We start from the raw sequence: 15,495 nt of genomic DNA on the forward strand, positions 1-15,495 counted from the left end.
CTGACCACACTTTCCTGAGAGTACTAGTTGGCAACCTTCAGTCTCGAAAGACTATGGTATCGCGCTCTGAAAGGTGGTTCTGGAACAGTGTCTAGTGTGGCTGAAAAGGCCGATTTGGGAGTGACAATCCCTTCCACACTGGGAGCAAGTGCAGTCTGTCCCTGGCCTGTCTCCCTGGCTATGGGCCTTCCTTCTTTGCCTCTTAGCCTCAGACTGTTGGCCAAGTGTCTCTTCAAACTGGGAAAGGCCATGTTGCACAGCCTGCCTCCAAGCGGGCCGCTCAGAGGCCAGGGTTTCCCACCTGTTGAGGTCCACTCCTAAGGCCTTCAGATCCCTCTTGCAGATGTCCTTGTATCGCAGCTGTGGTCTACCTGTAGGGCGCTTTCCTTGCACGAGTTCTCCATAGAGGAGATCCTTTGGGATCCGGCCATCATCCATTCTCACGACATGACCGAGCCAACGCAGGCGTCTCTGTTTCAGTAGTGCATGAGAGTAGTGCTTTCCTGAGAGTAAGCCCCATTGAACAAAACAGGACTTACTTCTGAGTAGATCTGGTTAGGATTGTGCCCAAAGTCTTACTGAGACCATCTTTTCTGTATGGCCATCTCAAACAAGTAAAATTATATCAGGAGGCCAAGTTCTGCGTGACAGTTTTGTACTTAGATCAGACTTGCAAGAATTCAGGGTCTTTTCCAGTAGGATTTACTAGCAAGTTTCAATTCAACAATAAGTCATTCAAATCAGTGGCAAAATAAGGGGGGAAAAGCTGTAAATAACTGTAACCATCATACCTAGGTGTGCAACATTAGGTATTTTCCCAAATTAGTTTTGGAATGTTGGCTATTTTCCCTCTGATGTTTGAAACCAACTCTTCATGTATTTGATAATTGAAAATGAATGTTGTTTGCAGAGAGATTTTTAAAATTGGTTTACAATTCAGTTTAAATTTTGGATATATATTTTTGGCCCGGGGCAGGAAAAGGTACCATTATCTAACGTACTATCACCATTCGCAACGTATGTCTCTGGAAGGAGATGGCTGAGTAAAATACTGTCTAGACATAATCGGTTTGTCTGAAAATGTTGGTCGAGAGTTCATCAATCTGTCTGCCTCCTTATTGCTCTTTCATTTTATTAAATATACTGATGGTGGAAATCAACTGCCTTCATTCTTCACAAGTATTTATTACCAGGGAAGAATAAGACCTAACCAGCCACTATGAAATATCGAGTGCCTAAGGGTGCAATTCTAACCAATATTCCAGCACTGACCTAGGCGCAAGGTAAGGTAACAAAGAATGCCCTTACCTTGGGGAGGTCCCCCTTGACTACCTCCCACTCCAGAATGCAGTGCACGCCACATTTGCACAGCTATGTCAATACTGGAAAGTTGGTTAGGATTGCACCCTAAAACCCTTAATTTAAGGCTGCAATCCTAACCACACTTTCTTGAGACTAAGCCCCGTTGAACAAAATAGGACTTACTTCTGAGTAGACCTGGTTAGGATTGTGCCCTAAGTTAGTTTAAAAGAACTTTGCTAAATAAAAATATACAGGTGGGGTCTCTTTATCAGCAAAATGCGGCATCTGTGTGTTTGCCTTACCGTGAATACTAGACCCTCCGTAGACCTCCCAGACATGGCCAGAACTTTGTTCTGTCCACGTTTGGGAAATTTTCTGAGCCTTAGAGAGGCTCAGAAGGGCTCTGGTTACATTCAGAGCCCAGGTGGGCTGAAAATCGCAGATTTGACTATCCATGATTTTAGATATCTGTGGGGGGTCCAGGAATGGATCCCCCGCAGATACAAAGGCATCACCTGAAGTCCTAGTTTGTTTCTCCTCTAGAGCTCTCTATACATTTCAGTGTACGTATAGAGCAGACTTCTTCATTCACTTCAATGGAGGAAGAACTGACTATAACTGCAGCTTTTTTTCCTCCTGTAAATAAAGTGCAGTGGCATGCAATCAGAATCTAACTGTGGTGGGGACAAAATGTAAATGCTTCATTTTTCCCTGCCGTGGTTTTGCAATGCTTTGCATACTCCCTCCCCATGCTGTATTAAATGAGAAAGAGAAAACAAAGGACCACACACATATTCCAAATATTAGAAAAATTGAGAGATTTTACAGGAAATAAAAGCGCAATGGCGGCCCATGCTGCATTTTGAAATCGCTGCTGTTTTCCAAAACATCATTGTAGCTGAAGCTGCAGAGTTGGACTAGATTATTGTATTTTGTCTTCTTTGTTTCCAAATAAATGTGGCCTCTATTCCTTCTTTGCTGCTCTGTGTTGCCTGCACAATGTACGGGCTGGCATAAGACAGAAAAAGTTTTATAGTTACTATCCCTGGAGTGCCATCCATCTCTGTTCTGAGATCAGGAAACAAACACTGCTAGAAGATTAGAGACATGAAGTTGAGGTAGAAAAAATATATCAAGAAATAAAAGGATGAGCTGATGAAGCAGAAATAAAACCATTTTAGTGAGCATATCAAAAGTGTTGGCATCCTTCAGTCTCGGAAGACTATGGAGTCACGCTCTGAATGGTGGTTCTGGAACAGTGTCCTCTCCAGTGCGCGAAGCCTGGGTCAAGTAGGTATGGAGGATAGGCTGTTACCCATGCAGCAAATCCCCCTCTCCACGTCGCTGAAATGGTCCAATGGAAAGGCAGAGGCCAATACGGTTGGTTCCAGCGGCGTCGCAGGAGTTGCCAGAACGTGACTGTGTTCAGCCATGAACTGCCTCAGGGACTCCGGCTCCGGATTTTGCCTCGAGGTGGACTCCTGAAGCCTTTTCCATAACTGGATGTAGCCACAAGGCAGTGGAGGTTTGGGATCAGAGTTTTCCTTCTCTCAGATGAGCTGCCTTCCCAGGCTGACGAGTCCCATCTACCCGGTGGCTGTTTAGTCGCCTCTTACGACAAGTACAGACAAACTGAGGGCCTATTCTTATCCCCAGCCCCCAGGGGGAAACCCCAGAGCCACCCTACATGCTGGAAAGATGACGTTGGGTGCAGTGCAGAGGGAGATGAGACAGGCACTGGTCTGAAAAACTTTACGACCTCTTCCCTGAAGCACCCCACAAACAGAGCAGCCCACACTGAATCAGAGAAAGCCCAGCTCAGGGCAAAAGTCAGATGCCGACTTGCTCAGGGGCCTCTGGAAAGTCACTTTCACCCTTTCAACTGCGACCTGGGGGGGGGGGTGAGAACAGCAGATCACCCTGCAAGGTTATGCAACAATGACTGAGAAGGTACACAAAAGCCCCGGAGCACCTGATAGCCTGCCAGAACCTGCCAGAACCAAAGACAACCTGAATATGCCTACGAGGCCCACACCTTTGCTTACAGATGTGCAATTTTATTTTTGCTTTTGGGCTGCATTCAACTGTCCCAAATTGAGTGGGGCATAAAGGACCATGTAGTGTAAGAGGCTGATCCAAGATGGCGCCTGGCAGGCTATATCAAAAGTGGGATGGTGGGAATTATGGGAGCATGTCAGCATCTTCTACAGAATGAGGTAATAGCCATGTTGTTTAATGCTTCCAGTGCTGCCCCACTCCAAAACTTATTTCTCATTCGTCCCTATAATAGTGGAGCGGCAAGGAAGTGAGACATAAGCGAAGACTGGACAAGATTGTGCAAGGCAAAGGGTGCAAAAGTAAAGCTATAATAATAGTTTGTGTTCACTTAGTGCATTCAGTTATTCAGAGCACTTCCCCTACACTCTCCTGTAAACTTTACAACAATCTAATAAGGTATGTTATTGTTCGCATAATTTAGATGCATAGGTACAGGGTGGTGGGAAGGGCATTGAAACTAAAAGTGATTTGTCCAAGACCAAATTCTTCTGTTGCTGAGACCAGTGAAGCAGGCCTTAAAAGATGGGATATAAGTATTTTTTTTAATTAAACATTTGAAAGGTATGTGCAGGTGAAAGGCATTCTACCACACACCTTTAGGTGGTCCCAGAAATATCAGTGGGGCCAATCATTGCTTTTCATCTCAAATGAAAGGTCATTTTATTGAGCTTATAGTACTGACATGTATAAAAGGATAGCTTGCACATTGAAAGTATGTAAATAATTCACATTATGCTTACATACCCAGGAGGCATCTGTGCCTCCATTCTTTCTTGGATCTTGTAAATTTTCTACTGCTGCTGATAGAGAGCCAGTATGGTGTAGTGGTTTGGGAGGTGGACTTAGACCTGGAAGATCCAGGTTCAAATCCCCCCTCAGCCACGAAGCTTCCTGGGTGACCTTGGGCCAGTCACTTTCTCCCAGCCTCACCTACCTCACAGGGTTGTTGTGAGGACAAAAGGAGGGGAGCAGCTGTGTACACCACCCTGAGCTCTTTGGAGGAAGGGGGGTATAAAAATGTGAAAAAAAAAAGTAATTGGTACAAGAAAATGCAAAGACTTTCTCCAATTCTGATTTCATAGTTAAAAAAAAAAAAAAAGGTCTCATGCTCACTCTCTTACATCTAAATCTCCATACCAATGCGCACATCACTGCATCCAGACAACGGAAGCATCTAATGTAGTGGTTCTCAAACATTTTAGCACCACGACCCACGTTTTCAAATGACTGTTGGAACCCACAGGAAGTGATGCCATTAACCTGGAAGAGACATCATGGCTGGAAGTTACGTCATCAAGCAGAAATATTTTTAACACCCCCGTGTTTCAAAATCAAATCAAGTAATTAAGTAAATTAAAAGTTTGCAATAGGTATAAGTTTAAGAATTTATTTAAAATAAAAAAGAATCCTCCTAATCCTCCCAAGCAATTGCTGATCTGTTTAAAAGAATTCCCCAAACGTCCGAAAGGCTGCCATCCTATCCACCATTACCCAGGAGTAAGCCCCATTGACTATCACTGTTAAAAGCATGCACTATACATAGTAGCCTGTTGTAAGCACAGATCTGAACATTTCCCCAAGTGCAGTCACATACCATGGTAGCATCATTTCTAAGATATTGAAAATAAAATACACACTGAAATGAATGGAGACTCACCTGGTGGGTCCCAACCTGCAGTTTGAGAAGCACTGATCTAATGGGAAAATGCACCTAAAAATGAATTTTACAACTATGAAGTTGTAAAAATAGTACCAGAATGGCTGTACACAAATACCCCAGTCAAGAGGCTTCTTCTTCAAGTGGATGCTCAAGAGAATGTGTGGAACATGATGAACAGCACTGTAGTCATATGCCCTTGTGTGTTTTGAGCTGTCACCAAGATAGTTGTGAATGTGAAAACCTGCCTTGATTAGGAAATCCAAGGGTACAGAAGAGCATTTATATACAGTTTGGTATTTATCAAAGCTGGATCCCCCATGGCAGAAACAGATACTGAAGGTTGTATATGGAAGTCCTTCATTTTTCTTATTTGCAAATTTGGGTTCATTGTGTGGTTCATTGCTACCATGGTGTTTGGTAGATGTTTTAATTCTTAAAAATAATGTTTGACCATGCCTCAATTTTCAGTGTATATTCTAGCAGTCAGTCCTAACTAAACCTTGTGTGGTGCTGCAGCAGTCCTGGCACAGCTCCCACTGTATCCCACAGGGGATTTTTGGCTGCTGGAGATCTCCTCAGGATAAAGGGACATTAGTCCCCTTGTAAACCCCAGCAGCTACAGTGGGTAAACGCAGGCCTGTGCCACCAATATTGCTGGCTCAAGTCTGCGTTGATCCATGCAGGTGAATCAGGCCTGGAAAGAGAGTTTGGATATGGCATGTGCCAGTGCTCTCAGTCCCACACCCGGACGCTGTACTTATCTGCTCCGGTGGGCCTGCTTTGCCGGCATTGCGGGAAGGATCTCACCTTCCCACCAGTGTTCATAGGCCTGGTGCTGTTACAAAGCTATGACACTTTTACAACAGGAGCATGTTGTTGGAACAAGTGTTCTGCCAGCACAGGCCCTCATTAGGATTGCCATAAGGGAAATGGCGAGTTCTATTTCTCATTAAAGTAATGTACATTTATATCTACTGTATACGTACAAATCCAAACAAATCTTTCCCCATCAAACCCCCATCAAGGAGTAGATGTATCCATTTAACCCATTTCTGCCCAGCCCACAGGTGTACACATTTGATCCCTATTGCGTATATGCAACTTTGGGCAGAAATGGCTTCATAAAATACGAGGCCTCCTATGGATCTTGCATTATTTTGCATGTATTTCATTCATTCATTCAACACCTGCATTGGCTCGGTCATGTCATGAGACTGGATGATGGCCGGATCCCAAAGGATCTCCTCTATGGAGAACTCGTGCAGGGAAAGCACCCTACAAGGTAGACCACAGCTGCGATACAAGGAAATCTGCAAGAGAAATCTGAAGGCCTTAGAAGTGGACCTCAACAGGTGGGAAACCCTGGTCTCTGAGCGGCCCGCTTGGAGGCAGTCTGTGCAGCATGGCCTCTTCCAATTTGAAGAGACACTTTGCCAACAGACTGAGGCAAAGAGGCAAAGAAGGAAGGCCCATAGCCAGGGAGACAGACCAGGGACAGACTGCACTTGCTCCCAGTGTGGAAGGGATTGTCACTCCCGAATTGGCCTCTTCAGCCACACTAGATGCTGTTCCAGAACCACCATTCAGAGCACGATACCATAGTCTTTCGAGACTGAAGGTTGCCAACTAACTAACATTTCATTGTCCTCAAAGGTTCACACTTACTAATATCTTAAGTAAATACATCATTAGAAAATTCTCTGGAATATAGCTCAGAGTAGTGCTGCACCCAGCGTTCCATCTGCTGCGCCCGATCCTGGATGACCTCGCCTGTGGCAGACTTCAGAGGGGCAATTTTAGCCTTCATAGATCTCACAAAGGCTTTCGACCTGGTCAGCAGGGACGGCCTCTTCAAGATTCTCCTCAAGATCGGATGTCCACCCAGGCTTCTCAGCATCATCAGATCCTTCCACAAGGACATGAAGGGCACTGTTGTCTTCGATGGCTCCACATCAGACCCCTTTGACATCTGAAGCGGCGTGAAGCAGGGCTGTGTTCTTGCACCAACCTTGTTTGGGATTTTCTTTGCTGTCCTGCTGAAGCAGGCCTTTGGAACTGCAACAGAAGGCATCTATCTCCGGACCAGATCAGATGGAAAGCTCTTCAACCTCTCCAGATTGAGAGCAAAGTCCAAAGTCCAGCTGAAATGTCTTCGTGACTTCCTCTTTGCCAACGATGCAGCTGTCACTACCCACTCTGCCAAAGATCTCCAGCAGCTCATGGATCGTTTTAGCAAGGCCTGCCAAGATTTTGGACTGACGATCAGCCTAAAGAAAACACAGGTCATGGTTCAGGATGTGGACTCACCTCCCTGCATTACAATCTCTGCGCATGAACTGGAGGTTGTCCATGACTTTGTGTACCTTGGCTCAACGATCTCCGACACTTTCTCTCGATACCGAGCTAAGCAAACGCATTGGTAAAGCAGCTACCACATTTTCCAGACTCACAAAGAGAGTCTGGTTCAACAAGAAGCTGACGGAACATACCAAGATCCAGGTCTACAGAGCTTGCGTCCTGAGTACACTTCTGTACTGCAGCGAGTCATGGACTCTCCGCTCACAACAGGAGAGGAAACTGAACGCTTTCCACATGCGCTACCTCCGGCGCATTCTCGGCATCACCTGGCAGGACAAAGTTCCTAACAACACAGTCCTGGAACGTGCTGGAATCCCTAGCACGTATGCACTGCTGAAACAGAGACGCCTGCGTTGGCTCGGTCATGTTGTGAGAATGGATGATGGGCGGATCCCAAAGGATCTCTTCTATGGAGAACTCGTGCAAGGAAAGCGCCCTACAGGTAGACCACAGCTGCGATACAAGGATATCTGCAAGAGGGATCTGAAGGCCTTAGGGATGGACCTCAACAAGTGGGAAACCCTGGCCTCTGAGTGGTCCGCTTGGAGGCAGGCTGTGCAGCATGGCCTTTCCCAGTTTGAAGAGACACTTTGCCAGCAGTCTGAGGCAAAGAGGCAAAGAAGGAAGGCCCATAGCCAGGGAGACAGACCAGGGACAGACTGCACTTGCTCCTGGTGTGGAAGGGATTGTCACTCCCGGATTGGCCTTTTCAGCCACACTAGACGCTGTTCCAGAACCACCTTTCAGAGCGCGATACCATAGTCTTTCGAGACTGAAGGTTGCCAATACAATATACATTAGAAAAATTATAGATCTAAGACTGGAGCACTTGATTAAGCTCTCTTCTCGTTGACTTTCTGAAGAGTTGTGCATCTTACTATAAATGCACTAAAACACATATGCACCCTGCTGATTTAATCATGCTTCAGTTAATTTTTAAAAGTTTCAAACAATGGGAAGTGTCCATGAAATTGCAAGAATAGCAGGCTTAATGTCATATCAATTAGGTTTTCATTTGCAGTACAGTTGGTTAAATGTGGGTTGCCTTTCAAACCATCAGTAATGTAAACTCTACTGAATGCATTCTCCAACTTTTTCTCTTGAGCCCTTTCTGAAATTGTTCTAGGCAGTCATCAATCACTTAGAGGCAATTAGGATGGCATTCCTTATTTCTTACAGTGCTTAATGAACTGAATAATAATGAATGAAAACAAAAATGGGAAATAAGAAATGGATGAGTCTGTCTTTCTGGTGGTTCTCTCCAGCTGTCATTGGGGCAGCTCCACTGGAGCTGTGATAATATTGTGAGCAAGCTGGGATTTATGTCACTGAATTATTCAAGTTAATTCTAAGCATGTTTAGATGGCAGGCTGATAAAAACACCACACAATGCTGCTGGAAATGCATCAGTAATCTTAAGCAGTGTTGAATTTTAGAAGTCTTCCACAGCATTGACTGGATAAGGCTAAGTCAACAGTACTGAGAGAAATACTCTTAAACGTGTCTTTTAGAATCAAAGATGCCCACTGACCTGTTTGGGTGAGTGGCTTAGGAATGCATCGTCTCTTGGGTGACCATATGTCTTTCGTTTTGAGGGTCATCCTGCATTTTAAAAGTATGCCCCAATATGCTTTATGACACCATCATAAGACCTAATAGAAGCTCTCTATTTCAAAAGACTTCTTTTCCATCATATGATTTTTGCAACTTTGAGGTATTCTTTGTTGTCATTTTTGATACTTTGGTCTAGTATTTAAAACTGTGCGTGCTATAAATGACTGCCATGTTGCTGTAGTTTCAGAATATATTCTGTAGCAATAGAATATATGCAGCTTATTTGGGTGTGCTTGTTTGTACAAATTGTGTTTCCAAATCATACAGCTTTTTCTGGTATTTTCAGTCTTGTTGTTTCTCAGTGATTACTTTGTTATTCCAGCCAAGTGTAAGATAGCAGCCTTTGATATAACTAGCTTGCATAATCTTCACATGCTATTTGAGTCCAGACTTGCCATCAATTGTGATTTAAGATTCACTGTTACCATTGCCCCGTCTGGATCTCTCTGTGAATTTCACCTTAAAATACCCTAACCCAGTGGTTCTCAAACCTTTTAGCACAAGGAGCCACTTTTTAGAATGACAGTCTGTTGGGACTTATGGAAGTGATGTCATTAACCTGGAAGTAACCAGAAGTGTCATCAATTTAGTCTTCAAGCCCAAGCCACAGTCTGACAAAGGTCCCATTAAACAGCATGCTCATGTATGCTGACATTATTCTAGCTCAGAAGTCAAAGCAGACTTGGCTCCTTCTCCAACCACACAGTCCTCTTTCCAGAAGTCCCATCTTCCCCGCTTATTTAGGGCAAAGTAACATGCCTCTGTCTCACCAGGAGTCCACCTGGCCCAGCAGCTTTGCACTCTTTATTTTAAGCTCTGTATTTTCAATGGCAGCTGAGCTACCTGCTACATAACCCACTTGGGATTGGCTCACGACCCACCTAGTGGGTCCCGACTTACAGTTTGAGAAATGCTGCCTTAATCAATTAGATTGATGATAAAGGCTGTCAGAGCTAAACTTGCTAGACCAAAGCAAAACATGCTACAATATATAAGTGCACCAAGCAATTTATTTAATTTTTTTTTAAAAAAACATTGAAGTTTATCTTAATTTATGCACCTGAGATCTCAAAGGTTCTTGTTCAATACAACCCAGTTTCTGCAAGGCTCACTGAGGTTCAATAACTGAGCTTGTTAGATCAAAGAAAACCACAATGCATTTTTAGTGTACAAATTTCCCAAGTCCTTTGCAAAGAAAGAATTACTTTCTAAAATGACTCGTAGCCAATTCTATCCAGGACTGAGCTGTCGTGAGCAACCATTTATGACAGCAGAACAGAGTTGTCATTAAATGGCTGCCAATGAAGGGCTCCATTGGTGACCATTTTGCCTCAAGAGGCCATAGCACTCCCCATCCATCAGCAGACCTCCCTAGACCCACTAGAGCAGGTAAGACGTTGGCGGTGGCAGGGAGGGAGAGGAACTGGGGAGGGAATGCTGTGGGAAAGATTGGATCTGGCAACAGTGGCATGCATCAGATCCTATCCCATTTTTTGAGCCTCCCTACACCCTTTCTCAAACTTGTGCTAGCCACAGAGCTGGCGCAGGTCCAAGAAGACCCTTTGCAGAGCAGGAGGCTTAAGGAAGGGTAAAGGGACTTAAATTCCTTTTCCCTTCTGAAATCTCCCAAACTGCCCACCCCACCCCCACCCCGCTGGATATGGGTCGTTAAACGACTCCCGCCTGTACTGTCTGTGCAAAATGTTACTCATAATGAAAAAAAAAATTACATCTGCCTTAAAATGACTTAAAATGAAAAAGATCAGGGTTTCTATATCTTTAAACAATCGAAGAATACAAAAGTTGCACCGGTGCAGTTCCCTCACCAGATTGTTGCAGCAATGAGAAAAAATTCATCTGCTAAATGTTGCCCTGCTTGAGATCTAATTTGATTTATTTCTTATATATCATTAAAACTGAATAAATGGAACCATTTATAATTGTTAACAATGTTGTAAATGTGTCCATTTATAATTGTTCAGTCTTATTAACCACTTAATAAATCTTTGAAATGTTCTTAAGCTGATACATTTTTCAGAGGTACTTCGGTATTTTGTTGCTATATGAACCTGCTGGGTTTTTGTTTTCCTAACAAAGAAATTCATTTTGACTACATTGAAATACTCATTATCAGGGCTTTTTTTGTAATGGAACGCACCGGAACGGCGTTCCGTCACCTTTTTTCCCCCTCCTCCTGGCCCCCACCTTTCCCCCTCCTCCTGGCCCCCACCTTTTTTTCCCTCCCTGCGCTGCCCAGCACTGCTGGCTAAGGAGGGATTCAAACCTCCAACCCTCCTCCTGGCCCCCACCTTTTTTCCCTCCCTGCGCCATCCAGCACTGCTGGCTAAGGAGGGATTCGAACCTCCAACCTTGTGCTCCACAGCCCAGCACTCTCTCCATTGGGCTATAGGAAAGCCTAGAGTTACAGTGTTCAGAACTAATATGGTGTAGTGGTTTGGGAGGTGGACTTGGACCTGGATGATCCAGGTTCAAATCTCCCCTCAGCCACAAAGCTTCCTGGGTGACCTTGGGCCAGTCACTTTCTCTCAGCCTCACCTACCTCACAGGGTTGTTGTGAGGACAAGAAGGAGGGGAGGAGCAGCTGTGTAAACCGCTCTGAGCTCTTTGGAGGAAGGGCGGTATAAAAATGTGAATAAATTTAAAAAAATAAATATATATATAAGGTCCTGAGCCCAGCTGGTGGCCATCAGCACCTCAAATATTAGTTCCAAACACTTTGAGCTTAAGACTTCCAGTGACTCAGTTACTAAAGTGCTGGTCTGTGGAGCCAGAGGTTGTTCAAATCCCCGTAAGGAATAATTTTTTTTCTTTTTCTTTTTTTTAGGTGGGGAGGTAAATAAATAAAAGATTACACTTGTTAATCTTAAACTTGTTCTTGTAAGTGGGTTCCTGCACCTTTTATTTATTTTTTTACAAAAAAAGCACTGCCCCTGCCTCACCGCACTCAGCTCTCGCCTGAGCCCAGCCCACCTTTCCTCTCCCCGCGCTCTGCTTCCCCATGCTCAGCTACCAAGCCGGTGAGGGCGTGGGGACATGTGCTGAGGAGGAGGAGGAGGAGGAGGAGGAGGAGGAGGAGGACGATGAGGGACAGCAAGCCAAGGAGACGGGTTGCAGCACCCAGGTACTGGCTTGGCAAGAGGAGGGGGGAAGGAAGCTGGCTGGTGCAGCCCCTGCACCTGGGACAGCCTAGGCATGTCTACTGAGAAGTAAGTCCCCTTGTGTTCAGTGGGGCTTACTCCCAGGAAAATGTGGATGGGATTGCAGCCCAAGCCTATGCAGGTGTACTGAGAAGTAAGTCCCCTTGTGTTCAGTGGGGCTTACTCCCAGGAAAATGTGGATGGGATTGCAGCCCAAGCCTATGCAGGTCTACTCAGAAGCAAGTAATTCATTCATTTTTATAGTTATTAATATAAGGCTTGGCTGATCTAAATTAATTAAGCAAAAATTATTACTAATAATTTAGTAGCTTTGTAATGTCATCAACAGGAGATTTAGGTTTTTAACTATAAATGGAGAAGCTTAAGTGTCCTTGCTGCATTATAACAACACTTAGGAAATATGTATTCCATTGTTGTCTATTAATTTTTGGTTTTTTTAGACTATATTTAATAATCACTATTATTATAATGGGGAATGGGGACATAGTACACAGGGGAAAGGGGGAACCACAAAAGATGGGTTAATGAATTGATTAAGTTATGAAGTTATGAATCAAAAATCATGTGGTCACACACCCTCTATTGGTTCAAGATGAGTTGTAAAATAGATTATATTCCGGTATTATATAATTTATCTATTTTACAATTCATCTCTTGTGTTTATTCTTCTGCTCCCCCCCTTGTGTGCTTATATTGCGCATTCATTGTTATCTGATCACATATTTCTCTTTTTTTTTTTGCACCAATCATGTTTCAATGTCTTGAGCCAATAGAGGGTATGTGACCACATGATTTTTGATCCATAACTTGTTTATTAATCAATTAATTAACCCATCTTTTGTGCCCCCTCTCCCCTGTGTGCCAATTGATTTGGGTTCAAACAAATCTGTAGAGTGATGTAATGTAATCATTTTTTTATATTTTGCCTTCATCAATTGTTTCAACCAATATTTATTAAATGCTTTAAAAGTTTTAATTAATTTTTTTGGTTGTTACATATTTGCAAATACATGCAACAAGCCGTGATATAATCCTTGGTGTGTGCTCCAGAGGTGGTCCGTCTCTTTTTGTTCTTCTCTCTTGAAGATCTCCCCTCATTTTCTAGTTCTTTTAAAATAAATTTAAAAATAAATAAATAAATAAAAGATTAACAAGTCGTGAGTTCCTGCACCTTTTTTTTTTTTTTTTTTTTTTTACAAAAAAAGCACTGCTCATTATTGAAATAATAAAAACTGCCATGCATTCTGGGGTGATCCTGAGCAAAGGGACCTGGGATTCTGCATGGCCCGGAAGAGGAGTTCAGAAGACTGCTTGGAGCCCTCAAAATGTAGCAGTTTCATTGCATAACGGAAGGGAAAGCTATTTTGGGCCTTTTTCTTTACTTTCTATGCGCTTTTAGTGATTGTTGGGTATCCATGGGAACAGCAGATAACCGAAACTGCAGATGTCATATCTGTGGATAGCGGGAGTATCCGTACCTGTACTGGTTTTTAATCAATTTCCAAACCTCTGAAATGAATCAGGCAAAAATGATGATCTTCTTTGTTCTTTGAAGTCCTTTAGGGATCAGATAAAGGGAAACTGTATAAGAGAACAACCTGGAACCGATCTCTGGGCTCTTGCTTTATCCAGTTAAAAGATTAAGAGGGTCCAATGGCATATCCTGTGGGGCTGCTGCATATCCTGCAGTGGTGCAATATGCCTTACGACCCTTGGAAAATACATTGCACAACAGAGGGTACCCTGGCTGTCACTTCAAATTGTGAGTGGTTGGTTGGACAATAGGTGCCTCCGTGGGAGCCCAAATGTGGTATTTTGTTTTGGTGGGCAGGACAGGAACCGGGGTGGGGATGGGTGTGTTTTGAGGGTGGGAAGGTTTGGTTATAAGCAACAGCAGCTCTGCCAATATCTTTTCCCCCTTCTTGGCCTTTACCTACCCGGGTCCTCTCAGACTTGAACCAGCAAAATTGCTGTCACAGCTCTGAGTAGACCCATTGAGGCTTACTCTGGGGCAAAGGAAAAATGTTTCTTTAACTGGAAGAAGCCACCATGACTGCTCCCCCCCTCCACAGAATACAGTGGTGATCCAGGAACATGGCTTCATCTGTGGGTAGATGGTTTGGGCTGATGCCACATGATTTGGAAGAAAAATAAATCACTAGGTGCACCACCAGTGTGGCTGCAGGCAAGACAGGAAGAATGAGGCCAAAGGCAAAGTATCTGGTGAGATAGTTTCGTAGTCAAGGTGCTGGTTCTGCAGGAAGAGAGGCTTCAGTGTCCAACAAGCTCATAAGAATATACCTGAAAAATAAGAAAGGAGACAAGTAAAGCAAAGTAGGGAAGGAATCTAGAGGAACTATTTTCAACCATTGTGCTGTGACTATATTAGTAGATATATTAGTATTCTGTGACCTTTCCTAGGAAAAGAACATACACATGTTTTAACCTATGCGGCTACTTTGCCTCACTGTGTTATTTCAAAGGCCATGTTAAAATCTAAGTGGCTCAGCAGTGCCATCCAAAGATGGAAGGGTGGGTCTATTTAAGCCATTTCTGCCCAATGTTGCATGTATGCAACGGAGATCAAATGTGCACACCTGTAGACTGGTCAGAAATGGGTTTTAATATACACCATCAGAAGTCGGGAAATGCTTAAGTGGCAGCCAAGCAGACCAATCCTAAACCCAAACGAGGGATGGTTGTAGCTTGTTGGAAGCAGCCAGTTGGTTGCATTGTAAGATGACAGAAATCTTGTCCATTTAATTCTACAAAGGGCGCAGTCCTAATCTGTGCTGGAACAGGCAAGCTAGGAGGCTTGCGCTATATCCAGCGCAGGATTGTGGTCAGAAGTGGCTCAACCAGAGGTAAGAGGAAACTCTTTCCCTTACCCCTGGGTAAGGGCTGCTGGCCACAATGGATCTCCTTGAACTTGCACCACCTCTGCAGGTGGCGCAAGTCCAAGGAGAGCGGATTGGCTTGAAGCCACTCCGTTCTCCCTGGGAATGGGGGTTGGGATCCGGCATAACTGCCCCCGGGGCCGCCCATTGCCCGCCCTTCCCCTGCCCAGGAACACCTCCCTCTCTCTTACTCCCCGCCCCCCCATCTAACTTTTCCTCTTGTGTCGGCGCAGGCGGGCCGACAGAGGCGGCTGAGGGGAAGCTGGCATGGAGGCTTATGTCAGCCTCCACAGACAGGTGCTTCTCAGAGTGCCGGCCTGGCTTCCCCTCAAAGGGGTGAAAATGTGCTTTACGGCTGGCATAGGGTGCACTTTGGATTGCGCCCAAAGTTTGTCACTACTGAGTAAAAACACTGAAAGGTATTTTC

The 15,495-nt window shown here is 44.3% G+C and overlaps 1 protein-coding gene across 1 annotated transcript in view; it reads left to right on the forward strand.

Moving 5' to 3' along the window:
- Positions 1–15,495, forward strand: part of RYR3 (ryanodine receptor 3) — a 296,319-nt gene that overhangs the window by 131,876 nt on the left and 148,948 nt on the right. The window lies entirely within an intron of this gene.

Source organism: Tiliqua scincoides, chromosome 1 (genome assembly GCF_035046505.1).
Source record: "Tiliqua scincoides isolate rTilSci1 chromosome 1, rTilSci1.hap2, whole genome shotgun sequence".
Classification (NCBI taxonomy): domain Eukaryota; kingdom Metazoa; phylum Chordata; class Lepidosauria; order Squamata; family Scincidae; genus Tiliqua; species Tiliqua scincoides.